Raw genomic sequence first — 16,891 nt, 5'->3', positions numbered from 1 at the left:
CATTTATTTTCATGGCCCGGCCAGCATCTTTAGAGATTACATGTTTTTACATCTTGGCTGTTTGAGATGACGCCGCTCCCCGCGTCACAGAGAAACCAACTCCCCTTTTTGAGTCGCCCATTCTCTCTGATGTCCAGCTAACAAATTACTAGAATCTTCCCAAATCTAAATTTCATCACGTGTCTCATTACGTGTCTCAGACCAACAGCTGTTGTAACCCCAATCTAGTTATTTGTTTATGGAAACCAAAAATCATATTTACTATTTTCACATTCCTTTTTAGATATTATTATATTATATGCCAATAATGTCTTCCAATTTAATTGTTTATTTTTCTAATCATAATAATTGATCCAGCGACCCGCCGTCGCTCGAATCAATTAATAATAATAATAATAATAATAATAATAATAATAATAATAATAATAATAATGTTTTTACCTTTGGCCCTGTTTGCCACAGTTAACACAGATACTACGCTTTGATTACAGCCCAAAGGGTTACAGCATTACACCCGCAAGCGCGCATACTTTTTGCATTATTAATATACTCACTATTCTATAGTTAGCTATAGCATATACTGACCCAACGGGTTACGGATAGTCTAGTATATTATAATCTTCGGGCGACCACTGTGATGTAGAATGAGAATTGTCTTTCGTCCGTTGTACTTCATATTGAAATAGAATAGAGTCATTTCGAGGTTTCTACGCTAAATGCGCAGATTAAATGGACGCAACTTAACAATATCCGTCCTCGTCACAGTTCCTTTTCCCTGTATTATTTTTGCAATTCTTTCTGTCGTTTGGGTTGATTTTTAGTGGTGGGGGTATGGTCCGCCTTTAATGTAGACAGGCTAAACACAGCCAAAATCAGCTAAAAGATTGCGCATAAATAAGAAGGATAGGCGTGAGGGGATGGCCGAGAAGAAAAAGTAAAAATAAAATAATCATCACGTGGAATAAAATGAAATCGAGGCTCCAGTAAAGATGGCGACCCAAGTAATATTATTTTTGATTCAGTAAAAGGAAATGTTTTTCATTAATTTTATCGAACGAAATCACATACACGAGATGTCAAATTTATCCAAATTAAAAACGAAAGACATTCGTGTACACGAATTATTCTACACATACCCGCCACGTCACTGTTAGACCATGTTCAGAAATACAGTGTAGACACAGACATACATACGCACACAGATACACATATATATATATATATATGTATATATACAAACACACAGATACACACATATATATATATGTATATATACAAACACACACATATATATATGTATATATACAAACACACACATATATATATAATCATCCACATACAGTACTGTTTTGTTGTATCACAACTCATCAGTGCAGTTAGACTAGCACCTCTCCCAAGCCGAGATAAAAACCTATAACCATCGCGTTGACAATCGGCAGATTTAACCATCGACCCACGGGAGCGGCGCCCGTAGATAACCTCAACAAATGTCCATTTTAAACAAACATTCGTGCACCACTTTTATAGTGCTAAAACCGCTTGTTTACAAACAAACAGCAAGCCTCGCATTTTTCAGCAGGTGAGATTATTTACGACAGTGCTTTACTCAAAGAGGGGGGGGCTTAAAATATATTTTCGTCATATATATATATATATATATATATATATACTCGGGTTTTTTTTATATTCAAAAGTAATGGACTAATGAATTCAACGAGGTTGTTAGATAGTGCTCAATAAAAAGAGCTGATAATACTTGTTTATTGTTATATAAACATGCTCACATCCCGCTGCTACAAATAGCCACTTGTTTCAATCAAACAACAGATATCATCAGGCAGCGACTTGACTATTCAAACGTTCAATGAATAACCTTATTTATTTATAATAATTTATTCATTGAACTTTTAAATAGTCAAGTCGCTGCCTGATGATATCTGTTGTTTGATTGAAACAAGTGGCTATTTGTAGCAGCGGGATGTGAGCATGTTTATATAACAATAAACAAGTATATATATATATATATATATATATATATATATATATGGTGAGTGCCTGAAAGAATTAGAGAAATTCTTTAAGAGAATATTTAAGAGGGGGCTTATTGGGATAATGCAAAGCTCAACAAATTGAGGCAAAGATTACATAGAAGATAAAACGAACAAGAATATAAGCTAATGTATATAAAATTATAGCTAGCTTACTTATACTACACGCGAATTGATGTAATCTCTCTATTAAATCAACGATTAAATTTATATACATTAGTATATACTTTTATATTCTAATAACTTTATTCTTTATATTATATTATATATATATATATATATATAGTAAGTTATAAAATACATATGGCAATTAAGCTGCACAGATTATTTCGCGTTTCATCCACGCGTGGATTCATCTATCAGCCTATATATATATATATATATATATATATATATATATATATATATATATATATATATATATATATATATATATATATAATGTAACTCTTGGTTCGTTCGCAATTAATAGTCAAAAAAACCACTGGACGGATGGCTTCCACGTTTTGGTATAGTATGTTTACTATATCCATGTGTGTTTTTATATATTTCTTTTTAATTATAACATTATACTTAATTTTTCTATGATAAATAGGTGGTTTTCTTTGTACCGATAGGCCATTTTTTTTATTTAGGGACAATTATTTATTACCGCTTCTTGTCACGTGACCAGTGTTTCCAATTTAGCGGTTTTCCTGTTAGATCTGGAGATTTCGTTTGCAATCTAGCGGGGAATTCTTGAAAATCTGGAGATATTTCACACCCACACACCCACAATTTTAGATTAAAAAATAAAGAAAAGCGCTTGAAAATACTTTAAAACATAAAATAAACTCATTCATGTAAGTAAAAAACAAGTAGCATTTATTGCCTTTGGTAACAATTATTTATTGATTATTTGTTTTGTTTTTCAGCTAACCATTCTTAAATCTCGCTATAAAATCGATTTTTCCAAGTACATTTTAGGTGGGGGGTATTCCAACCTCCGAAGTTTAGTTTAAAATACGATCTAAGCAATCCCGCTTAATTTAGAAGTATTTAGTCGAAAATTGTAAAAAGCAAGAAACACCAGCAAAAAAAACTTATGCCAATACAGTAGAATTTAATTATCCACCAACCTAAATACTTTTAACATGCTAAAAAAAAGTTTTGTTTTTTTTTCTAATTTCAAAATATGTTGCACCATTATTGTGATGTTTAATTTGCAGTATATTTCAATTTAACTTTTATTATAAAAAGTTTGAGTTTATGATTTGTTTCTTGCAACAAAAAAAACCGTCTATGAGAAAAAACAGGTAAAACTAGCTGATAAAATATGTAAGCCTTCTGGGGAGCTAACCGCTTCAATATAATTCCAGAAACATATAGTGAGAAAACACGGAACATTTTATATATTGAATATACTATATTTATAATTTTTTTGGTGTAGGAAGTTAAAATATGGAGTTTGGAGGGTGAATTAGCGATTTTTGAAAATTTCAGATGATAAAAATTAAAAATCTAGCGATTTTCTAGACGTTTCTTTCTCCTGACCTCGCGGGTTTTTTAAATGTTAGAAAAAGATATTTTGGTCTCACAGGTTAATGTAAACATAATGTGTTTACAATATCGGTAAATTTTCAATGGGTTTAATCACATGATTATTGATAATGTAACCATGTGATTGAAATTTGATTTAAATTAACCACACGTGGTCGCGTTGCTATCAAATATTCATCGAAAAATGGTAGGGACAGAAAATGAATGCCGACGCTCAAAGTGTATAAACATTTTGGCCCTTCCCTTTACTTAAAAATTCACCAAAAATCAGGAAATTAACCAATTTTAATGAAAATTTCAGTATTTATCAAATAATGATCGCAGAATATAATGAACTAATTATTTTTACTTAATTCTTAGTGAAAATGTTTTTATTTTGTTTAAACAAAAAATACCTTTACTAAAGTTATGGTTTTCAGTAGTAAATAAAAAACGCAAGAATCTATTTTTTTCTTTTTTTATATAAATAAAGCATCGTAATTTGTAACAATAAAAACTAATTTTTACAGGAACATTATGAAAAAGCCCCTAAAGTCCGTATTAATGAATTCGATATAACTCGAAAAAAAATAAATTTCTCACATACTATCAGGAAATTAAAGATTCAATTAGATTCCTATTTCAGTCACCTAAATTATTTAGGGTGAAATGAGTTTACGAATTTATAGCCAAACTTAAATATATTTTTTTGCATAAAAAAAATAGCATTAATACAGTAAGTTATGTAAAATTTGCATAGAATGCTCTGCTTTACAGTTGTTGTAAAAATGGAACGGAAATTGTAATTTCGTTCCCTTTTAAATTCGGTACATTTTTACATTACGTCCAACTCATCGTTCACATTCAACACGTCAACTTTTATAGCTTTCCGTGTATGCTGGCAAGGTTAGTGGTGTCTATTCAGAAAGCCGTTCTAACATGGGTAGATTGGTAGGTGTGTCAGAAATTTCGTGAAAAATAGTGAATAATTCTACCCCGTCTTTCCAAGCTTATAACTCCTCGAAAAATGTAACTCAAGTCCTAATTTTTTTATCAATTAAAGGAGCAAGGACCAAGGTTTCATTAAAAAACAAACACACAACGTGGTTTAAAAAAAGGGTTTTAAACTGCGAACTTTACAGGTATATTTCTAAAAATACTACTTTTTTGTTTTAAATGTGAATATATTATTTAATGACTTTTTCTCTTTAATTTCTGATATATAACACTTTGGTGAGTAAATTAATTATTTACTTTTTAATAGACATTTCAAAGTGGTAGGCGTGAATTATTCGACCCTCTGTTAATCCAAGCTTATAACTACTCGAAAAATGTAATTCAAGCCCTAATTTTTTTCAATTCAAGGAGCAAGGACCAAGAAAAAAAAGAAAAAACAACGTGGTTTTAAAAAGAAAACTTCGAACTTTACAGGTAAATTTCTAAAAAACACTATTTTTTTGTTATAAATTTGAATATATTATTTATTGAGCTTTTCTTTTCAATTTGTGATATATAAAACTTTGGTGTGTAAATTAATTATTTACTTTTTAATAGACACTTGAAAATGGGGGGGCGTGAATGTAAAAAAAATATTTGTCTAAAATATTATATTTGGTTTATTGGAAAGAGCATAAAATTTCACATTGATCCTGAAAATATCGTAAAAATAGAATCAATAGAAAAATTTTGATAGATTTTTAAAGTTTAAAAATTGAAAAATATTGAGTTCGTAAAATTCATTATTGTTTTTTAAAAAAAAATATTTCTATTATTTTAAAACAACTTTAATCGTTTATTTTGGAAGTATAATCTATAAAGAAAATAAACAACCCACTTTTAAAAGAGAAATTACGATTTTTTTTATTCTTTATTTTATTCGCAGTTTCGTAATAGGGGTGTCAACAATTCCTACAAAAATTCTGATACATCTACTAGATTGGAGTGTTTATTCGTTGTAAACGTACCCGACAACCTATAAATGTCGACATTTCCAATGTGAATGGTAAGCTGGACTTATGTAAAAAATAACAAAAAGATATACCAAACTGACTTTTTCGTTTAAAAATGGAATTATTTCCCTTTCGTTATTAATTTTTTTTTTGTTTTTAATATTTTGTGTTTTATATACATAAAGTACAATTGTTTAATGTTACTGTTTTGATTATATTCGTTTGGGGGGCACAATTAAAAAATTAAGAAAGATTAAAACGGAGTGAAATTTAAGTTTTCGTTCCATTTTTACAACAACTATATAAACAGCGCATACTCAGCAAGTTTTATCGTAATTTATAAGCATACTGTTGAAACACTAAATCAACATTTTATTTATTTTTTCTGCATAATTAATGATGGAAGTATTTTTCTGTTTATTTTCTGAACATCTGTTAAAAAAAATAATTTGTACATTCTCATAAAAAAAAACAATCAAATTTTTCTCTACATTTACAGTGTTCATGTGCAGCATTCATCTGTTCTTTTTATAATAAAGATTCCGTTTTCAAAGAGAAACGTTTACTGCAAAATTTCTTTTTTAAAAAAGTGCAAGTTTTCCTGAAAAAAAAAACTTTCACCTAACAATTTATGGTAAAAAATTAATCTTTTCGGGGGTAAAAATAACTTTTATTGATTAAAAAAATTGCAAAAAATAATAAAAGTAAATAAACGAACAAAATGCAATTTTTTCTTGAGGAATGTGTCCCATTTTAACAAACTGAGCCACAGCAACGCGTGGCCGGATATATATATATATATATATTTTTATATATATATATATATATATATAAAAAATTTTAGTGATACAATATATTATGAAAGTTTTAAAAACGATACGTTACGTCATTATTAGAATTATGAGGAAGATGAATAAGAAAAAAAAATAAAAACGTAGTTTTATATTTTTTGTTTCATCCCCTCCACTCTGTTTTCAATTATGTGTAACTTGTTTTATTTTAATCGCTACCAATGTCATCTCTTGAAAAGTGTCCGATTAAAGATATCTCAAGTTAAGACATACTTATCAAAGTATTATTATGTACATCTATATCAAAACACTTGTAAACGTTTTTTTTTTTTTTAATTTTTTTATTTCCATACTTTGTGGACCAGGCGCTTTCGCAGACCCCACAATTATAATGAATTATCATTATGCCAGATCAAACATACGCATTCCTGTGTCTCGATACATCTTCTATCATTATATGTGATCATTTTTCTATAATAGTAAACCATATAGGAGCCTATTCGTGACCAGACACACACACAGACGTCAGCTTTATATTATATATATATATATATATATATATATATATATATATATATATATATATATATATATATATATAGTCATCTACATACAGTACTGTTTCGCTGTTTCACAGCTGATAAGTTCGGCTAGACAAACAACTGCCTCAAGCAAGGATCGAAACCCGATCGCCCAAAATGAGAAGGCTTCTCACCATTGCGCTATACGGCTGATGCTGTGTGGGTCATGAATTTAATGATGTTTTGACATCGTCCAAATGCCTCCGCTCGATTTGTGTACACAAAGAGCGTCGCTTAATACGCTAATGGCAGTTTGTATATAACTTTCCAATATGCTCAACCCAAGATAAGGAGCATTATAGACATTCATACACAGTACTGTTTCGCTTTCACAGCTCATCAGTGCGGCTAGGCAAACAGCTGCCTCAACCCAGGATTGAAACACAAATATATGTATATATATATATATATATATATATATATATATATATATATATATATATATATATATATATATAGAAGAAAATACGTAAATATATAAATGATAAAAATAAACAGCAAAATTACCTATGACTTCGTAGCATAATGGATTACATTACATACATAATACAACTACTTATAAAATAATACTTGAATACATAAAGTCCATGGTTTGATTTTCTAGACAAAGTAGGCTAAAGAGAGGTAGGCCCTCGAAACATGCATATCCGTAAATTATTGTTTTAAAAAATAATACATACATACATATATATATATAGATCTCTCCCTCTCTCTCTCTCTCTCTCTCTCTATATATATATATATATATATATATATATATATATATATGTAGAGAGAGAGAGAGAGAGAGAGAGAGAGAGAGAGATGGATAGGTAAATAGATAATAGCAGGCAGCGTGGCTCTTCCAAGTCGCACAATACGCTTAAATATGATATTTTAATTTATGCAGATTGCGTATGAATTATAATAGAACTTATCCTCTATTGATTACGATATATAATGAGGAATAATTTTCTCGGTGGACTAATATGCAAAATAATAATAATAAAAAAAAAAACAGAATAATAATAATAATGATAATGTTGTTTATTATTCCGTCTGTGTTTGCTTACAATATCAGGTCAGCTGGTATTTGTGCTTGACGATGAATGCCCTGGAAAAAAAAAAACAATAATTTTACCAAGAATTCTTCATAAGTTTTGGTTTCGGTTTCGAATATAGCTGATGGCCATTAAATCATTTATTTTTTAATAAATAATTTTATCAAGAATTATTCATAGGTTTCGGTTTCGATTATGACTGAAGGACCTCAAGTTATATATATATATATATATATATATATATATATATATATATATATATATATATATATATTTCATAATTTTTTATTTCGGTTTCGATTCAAGCTAATGCACCCAAGTCATATAGATATATATTTTTTTATTTTTAAAATAGCAACTTTATAATATATATATACATTAACTCTATAATAATATATACGAAATCTTCAAGAATTAAAATATCATATTAAGGCGTACTTTACGACCGGGCTTTACTGGGCGTTCATGCCAGCTTAGATAAATATTTTACAGTTTTAACAAAAAAAGCTCCAATAATATCAGAGCGTCTCCATTTACACTGAGTATCTACAGTATGTCAACATCAATATAATACATACGAATGGGTCCCCTGTGGAATTTCCACAAGTCCCGCCAGTTAATTAATTATTATTATATACAGATTACGTATAATATATGGATTACTATATCGATTAATGAACACTTTGCCTATTCTTTCTTTACATATTGTTACATAGTTATATTGGTGGACAGACAGACAATCACTAAAAACAAGTCAATCGTATATAGATTGGTTCTTTTCGTGCTCTAATACAGATTACAGATAAAATATAACTTTAAAAAGATACACACCACACGTATTTTAATTATAATTGATTACTTCAAATTATAAACACATGGTTTCCCTGCCAACTAGTCTAATTAGGCGAGTAGATGAACGAAATTCAGTTTAAAACGGACATAAGCGGAATAAGAGGAACGTGCCTGACCAAATTAATTTTCGCCTGTTCACAACGAAATGAACCGACAATACGAGCAACTAATCAGTCACCTCTGCAGGCCGACACCACTTTTCATCGCCTCGCTCCAACACCTTTTCAACTTGCTTCATTCAAAGCATCATTCGCAATCATACTCAGGATACCTGTTGTGATGGCGAAGAATTTAACCCCTTACCGACACTGGGTTAAATATATGTGTTTTGTTGCGTCCCCTTCGAAAGTACACATAGGATTCGATTACAATTTTTGTTTCTTGTCAAAATGTAATGCCTATTTACTTAGCTCTCCAGGAAGACATAGTTAGGCACAAGATCAGTTTTTCTTTTGTTTTTGTTTTTTATAACCATGCATTAGTCACCTGGGTGTTCTGAACATAGTTAGTACCATGGGACGTTTATACACCCCAATACAAAAATATTTATAATATTATTTTGTAATATATAGTTACCCTGCTGGTTCATAATATATCTTGCGTCCCTGTAGAACAATTTGAATCACTTGTATCTTGTAGATATTAAAATAGAATAACGGCTAAATATAGACCAAAAAAACATAATGAATTTAAAAAATAAAAAATGAAAATAAAGGTTAGTTAACCAGGTTTCCTTCCTCACTTATGAAAGCTAAATCGAGGAAAATACGATTTAAAACAAACAAACAAAAAGTCATGAATATGGCGGGGGTAGGGAAAAAAAACAGAAATAAACGGGGGGAAAAATTACATAGAGACTAAATTAAATCCAAGAAGATTTTCTTTTTGCGTGCAAAGAGAAGGTCTCAAAGACTTAATAAAAAGAGTCTCTAAAATTTTCAAATGATAGGGAGAGTGCGAGTTACTAAGGATCGTGAACATGTCAGCACTAAAATTCGTGGCACACGCATGGTTATTTATAAGATGGTCGCAAATCGCAGAACCATACGTATTACTCAAAACATCCGAGGGTGAAAATTTTGCATAACGAAAATTTTGAAAATTTTAGAGACTCTTTTTATTAAGTCTTTGAGACCTCCTCTTTGCAAGCAAAAAAAAATCTTCTAGGACTTAATTTAGTCTCTATGTAATTTTCCCCCTGTTTATTTCTGGGGGGTTTTCCTACCCCCGACATATTCATGACTTTTTTGTTTGTTTGACATCGTATTTTCCTCGATTTAGCTTTGATAAGTGAGGAACGAAACCTGGTTAGCTAACCTTTAATTTCATTTTTTATTTTTTTTAAATCCATTATGCTTTTTGGTCTGTATTTAGCCATTATCAAATTCTGTGCCCCACCCCCGGAAATTTTTCATATATAAAATAATATAATGAAATAAATTATAAACTTCAAGGGAAAATTTCTAAAATCTTACATTTAGATCACATTTATTAAAAAATACCCACAGGATACACCAGTTTTTTGTTATTTTATTATATTTATGATGAACACAGATGTTTCCATAGATGGAAATAGCAAGAAAAATGAATATGAGTTCATTACATTACTATTACCTTTCAATCTGATTCATCTCCAAGGAAAACTGGGATACAACTGCGCCATACCATGTGTGCTATACCCTAAATGAGTCAGGAGAGTACTTGGAGGGAGGAAAAGAAATAAGTTGTCAGCTAGGAATTATAAGCACTTAAGCAAAATTGGGGTGACAAAACACCACATGGGATTAACGTAGGGTTAACTAGAGAAAACCTGCTCACCAAATAGAGACCGTTGTGTAGGCCAAAAAGTAAAAACGAAAACTGTATTAAAAATTACTCAATTAAATTTACTATAAACACGTCATGAAATAAACCACTTATTTTTTAAATAGTTAAATTTTTAGAGGTGAGTTCATGAATAGATGGGTCTTAGAATCTATATGCATTTCAATAACAAGTAGTTTTTAGCTGTTTACATTTATTATACTAATGAGTCATCACTTGTCAAGGTCCAAAAACGCACTCAAGTTAAGAGAGGTTGAACAATATTATAAGATGATTGAAACGATTAATAAAATGGCAGGATTTGATCATTTAACTGTTCAGACATTTAAAATTGTCGTAGACCTTTGAAAATCCAGTATGTTATTGCTGTACATCTTATGAGATGACTGAATAATTTTTTTAATGATTTCAGGTTAAAATGAACAGTGACAGCAGGAATTAAAATACACCCTACTAAAGCCTGATTGTTACAGCTGATGAATTTCCAAACTGTAATCTGGACATGGGGACACTTTAGAAATCTTGCATGAGTCTTTGAGTTGCATAAGAGATTCAAGGATGGCACGGGGGTCTGTGAGGGATGATGAGATGTGTAGAAGATTTAAGGTAGTCAGAATACCAGATTTGATGGCCAAATAAAGGATTTCATGAATAAGGACCGTCATGTTTTTATAGAGACAATAAGTGCAGTGTTTGTTAGGAAACAATTGAAGAGACGAAAAAGGCTGTAACGAAAGGTCATTGACACGGACACACAGCCGGAGGAGACTACTTCAAAAGGGACTAGAGTTTCATGTGCGTACTATCAATAAAAGTTTCTATACGAAAAAAAAAAATCAAGAAACTTATTGAAGATATCTAAAGTCATATTATTCATTTTAATTAAAAAATGTTGTATACATGCGTGTCAGTTGTATACGAGTTAAAGAGAGAGAAAAAAAAAGAGCACCTTGAATTTATTTTCTGTAACCTCCTAACTCTCATTTCCCTTATTTTTTTACTTTAGTTCATAGGCGATGTTTCTCACAAAAGAGGGAAGTTTCTATTTTTTGGGCCAGGATGTATTCACCAGACGCTTTTTTTTTTAAAGAAATCACTCCAGACAAGGCATGTAGCCATTTTATTTAAGGAGCTTAAAAATAGTATCAGTGCTTCCGTTCAATCTCGAAAGACAAAGGATACCCCCTGTAGGGGCAGCTGCCCGTGTAATTGTGAGACAAGGGTTATACAATCCCCAACCACACCTCTCCTGAATCGGCACTGCTTGAGTCTATTGGCAAGGAGAAGTCCAGGATGACTGGAAACAATGCCGAGATAAGCAGAGAGCACATACAACACTTGGAAGCCCCAAATGGTTACCCATTTAGTACTGACCATGTTCAACGTTGCTTAACTTCGATGATCCAGCGTGAACCGGTTTGTCAACGTGATTATGCCCTCAATAGTACTTTAAAGTAAAATAAATACGAACGATATGTGTTAGATTGAACAGATTCTGACCTAGAAAACAGCAACCCTTCCCTTTTTGTCCGAAACATCACACCCAAAATGTGAGGAAAAATTGACAAAATAAAAAGAAGCGAAATTTATGCCGACAATAAACCAACGATCCAATTTCAACTCTGTTTATCATGATGTAGCATTTATAGAACAATTTAAGCTGCTTAGATAAATTGGCTTCATGCCCCGTCTTGTTCGATTTCCATAAAAAGAATAATTCTGTCTGGATTTCTAAAATAGTGTCTTCAACAGTTAGTTAACGCGATTAGATTTTTAAAAAAACATGATTTAAGTATTAACAAGGGTTATGACAACAGAATATTCTTTTCATTGTTTTGACTCTCTAGTATATACCCGAAACAGTTAGGCACAGTTAATCAATCAAGAACCACATCACTCTATTATAAAGCATATAAAATATTCAGGAAAACACACTCGAGAGTTAAAACAATGAAAAGAATATGCTGTTGTCCTAGACCTAGAAATAACGTATAGATCGGCCAATAAATTTGTATTCTTTCAGTTGTCGGTGTTGTCTATAAACTATTAAAAACTCGTCGTCACCGTGTTTTATAGTCGATAGCGTATATAAACAGGATATATTTAATGGGTGTCTTTTAAAAGTTTTAACGTGTCGATATATGCATATATACGTGTTTTAATATAGTGTTATCATCTAGTGACTACAATTTACGTATAACAACTGTTGATCGTCCATGTGTGTGGATAGTTTTAAAACAGTGTGTATAAGAACTATTGACAACTTACACAGAGAATTTTTACCAAATAACATGGTCGGTGGGATCACCAGCAAAAGACCTTTACAAAGTTTCTTTCGCGCTTTCTGCAATTAGATATGGCTTTCTCTCGAAAATCGAAACGTCAAGACGTGAAATGTACATTTGGATATAATCATGTATTTCCATGCTGGTTCCTCTCCATCGGAGTTGAGCACTCTTCGGACAAGTCCACATTTTGCTTTTTCGCTACTTTAACTTCCACGGGAGCTAAATCAAAAGTATCTTGTACCTCTATAAGGCCACTATTCGCCCATGTATGGAGTATTGCTGTCATATTTAGGCTGGTGCATCTGCCACTAGTCTCTCGCTCCTTGACAAGGTTAAAAAAAGAGTCGCAAATCTGATAGGCCCTGAACTGGCATCTAAGCTTCAGCCTCTGCCCCATCGACGAAACGTTGCATCCATCTGCCTGTTCGACAAGTATTTTAATGGTGAATGCTCTGACGAACTGCAATCATTTGTGCCCCTACGACGTGAACACCCTCGACAAACCCGACAGGCTGCTAAATCCCACCCCCACACTGTAGAGATCCCTAGATGTAAAAGATCTTTCTACCCCAGTAGTTTCTTCCCCAGAACCGCTAGACTTTGGAATTCCATTCCAGGCCCCTGCTTCCCCAACTGTACTGACGTGCAGAAGTTCAAGTGTAACGTGAACCGACATCTTGCTGCCCAAATCCCTACATAGTACCCCAGTAGTTGCTGCCCCTGATAGTAGCCCCCTACACCAAAGTGGCGATGTGCCTTGTTTGGAGTGAAAATGTAATAAAAAAAATCAAACCTCCGAGGTACAAAACCACAGTCTATTCGCTAACACGTTGAATACCGGACAAATTCCTCTGCGTTTATCTGTGAACTATTTCTTCTTAGCTCTCTGACCACGTGACCAATAATAAATTTACGTAGCACAAAAAGAACAATCACTCCATCTTTGTTATGAAAACTAACATTCCTTTTTAGCAAGTTAACATACATTGTAGATATTTTTACATCAAAATTGTACCTTTAAATACATACTTCGTTCTGATAATATTCATTCTGTTATTCAAGCATTTTTTATCGGAATTATTTCTATTAACAATCGCCCACGACCGCTACCAGCATGTTCAGGGAACCAATAATATAACAAACCGATACACAAATTCTTGATCGTTTTTAAACAAAATCACTCGAACCCTGATCTCAGTAAATAGAAGTTTTATTCATGTGGATGGCATGGACGGACACAATAGAGGGAGTTGAGCAGCAAGATATCTATTAACATTACATGAAAATTTATGCATGTAAGTACGGTCAGGGAAGAAACCCAGATACAAAGACTTAAAGACTTAAAGCGGGATATAGAAAAACATTGACCGCGTGAAACATATAAATATAATGAAATCTTACCTTGTTATAGCTAGCCTCAGTGTATTTCTAATCACCACATGTCCTTGTAGGCATGATCTCTAATTCAAACAAACCCCTGACGTCTCAGTGCCAATGTGTCTTATTTGTCGTGAATATGAGTGGAAAAAATTTCTCCATTAACATGGATGATTGCTAACTCCCATGGATTAGCTGTCATTTTAGAACTCTTATTTTAGCGGTGTCAAGTGTCCATATATAACGTAGTTGCTGGCTCCGTCATTAAAATGACCAAGCCAGAACACGTATAAATATTGATGACTCACATGCCGAGTAAATATCGCGTGAGAATGTAAGCTGTGGCGAAAGCGTGACGTCACGGATGAAATAGATATATGCATCAAAATCGAAATTTAAGAAAAGAGAACAAAAGGAAAGGGTGCGTGGCCGAAATCTTGTGTTAGATACAGGAACTTGCAGATCGTGCACATACACAACTTCCAGGTTAACAAAGAACAAAGAAAATACCATGTCGAACTTTCACACACATATTGACCTTCTATGGAACAAAGAAAGAATTTGTCAATAAAGCAAGAGGTCATTTAAACACGTACGTATATTGACGACTCACATGGAAAGTTAATGTTACGTTAGCATTTATGAAATGCATATGCATGTATCGAAATTGAAGGTGAAGGCAGAGGAGAGGAAAAGAAAGAAACGCGTGGTGATTTAGAAAGTATAATTGAAAACACGCGAGTCTCCTCTGACGACGACTTCGAAAATCGAACCGGTTCACTTGCGAGTCCTAAATTTGATTACTGCAACACAACTACTGATTGTTGCTAGAAATTAAATAAGTGCTACTTGACAGGAAAGACAAAGAAAGAACATATTGCGTCGTGTTGTAAATACGTGTCGGCGATTGCAGATGAAAACAAAAGAAAACTCTATTTTCTACATACAATGTTTGTTCCATTTTTAAAGTAATAACAGCATTTCATACTTAGGCAAGAACTTTCTAATGAGGTTTCAAGTTTAGTCACTGACAACCTGACTATATAGTATTTGCTTACGTGATAGGTTTAGCAGGTAAAAATGCAGACCAGGCCTAACTAAAACTGCAGAAAATTTGGATAAGTAGACACACTAGTACATCAAATGGTTAGTTGAAAATAACAAGAAATGAAATGTCAGCCGAGATAAACTTTAGGGACCTGAGTATTTGAAAGCTGTGTAAAGTAATAGAAACGAATATAAAGTCATATGACAGTGTAGTATTGGGAATCCCAGCTTAAATGCTATATAGGTAGTTTTAGAAATAGAAAGTTACGTAAGCATATTTTTCCCATCAGCGATTTAGCGGGGTCAGAAAAGGTTGGTTTTGACGACCTAGATAGAATGCACCGGAAATTAGGGGTAACACAGGAATTGTAGTCGAGGTCTTCCGGTTGACGACCACATGGGCTGAGAGTGGTTTTGAGCAGCAGAGAATGCAGACGGAAGATTTCGGGTCTCCGACAACCAGGGTCCGGGATATAGGCTTGCCTTGAATAAAAGATTGAAGCTTCAGTTCATCTTGTTGTCATTAATGAATCTGTCTACAGTGACCACTCCCCAACGAGATGAAGACCAGCGTCCAAGAAGATATCATTCGCTGGCCAAGGCAACCAGGTATGTATGCATTATACATTGCAGATACACGTCTTGAAGACTTTCAAGGCAAGAAACGGTGTAAGGATAAGAACACACACACACACACGCACATATAACAGTGAACTGCACGTAACATACGTAAGAGCATACACACCCACGCTCGTATATGTAAGAACGGTGATAAGAACACACAGACTCTTAAAACTACCCTTAGTAGTAAAAGTAACAAGAAACAGTAAAAAGAAAACGAAGTAAAAATAAACGATTAGTAAAGTAAACGATTAAATAAAGAAATAAGACGCAAACACCAATCTTTTAAAACAGAACGTGAGAGTGGGAGGGGAAGTGTAATCTGTTTATTTGCCGGAGCACAAGAACGTGTAAAATATGGGCTAGCAAAATATAATTAATTATTGATTTCTCTTACTAGTTCTTTGTTTCCTGTTACTTGATCGAGCTGAATAAATATATATCTCCTATTGCCCATTGTTTTTAATTGATCATTTTCGAAATAAGATGGAACTTATGTTCAGGCAACGTGCGCTAGGTCGCACCAGATCACACAAAAAGTGACAAAGAAGACATACAACAACGATTGGAAGGCATATCATGTGTGGATGCTATTGTTTTGTAATAATAACAATTTGGTTACTATGTATGTGACACAAAACTGAAATACAACAATAAGAACCAACGATTGTCTAATAATACACACCCTAAAATGTCTTCGTTCAAACTTTACGGCTTGTCACATGAAATATGAATTGGAACAAATATAGTGAAAACATTACAAAGGCTATTGTAAAAAAAGGTCGTCTCTCTATCTACCTTGCTAGAAAACTACTCATATCTGACAATATCCCATATATTTACGAATCCACCATTCACATATGCATGGAGTATAATTGCCACACATGTGAGGATGCATCTCCGAGACAGGGTCCAAAGGAGAGTGTCTAACTCAATAGGTCGCGCACTCACTAGC

This window comes from Euprymna scolopes, chromosome 29, assembly GCF_053919585.1.
Source record: "Euprymna scolopes isolate OS-2025 chromosome 29, ASM5391958v1, whole genome shotgun sequence".
Lineage (NCBI taxonomy): Eukaryota > Metazoa > Mollusca > Cephalopoda > Sepiida > Sepiolidae > Euprymna > Euprymna scolopes.
Note: the sequence above shows the minus strand (reverse complement) of the source record.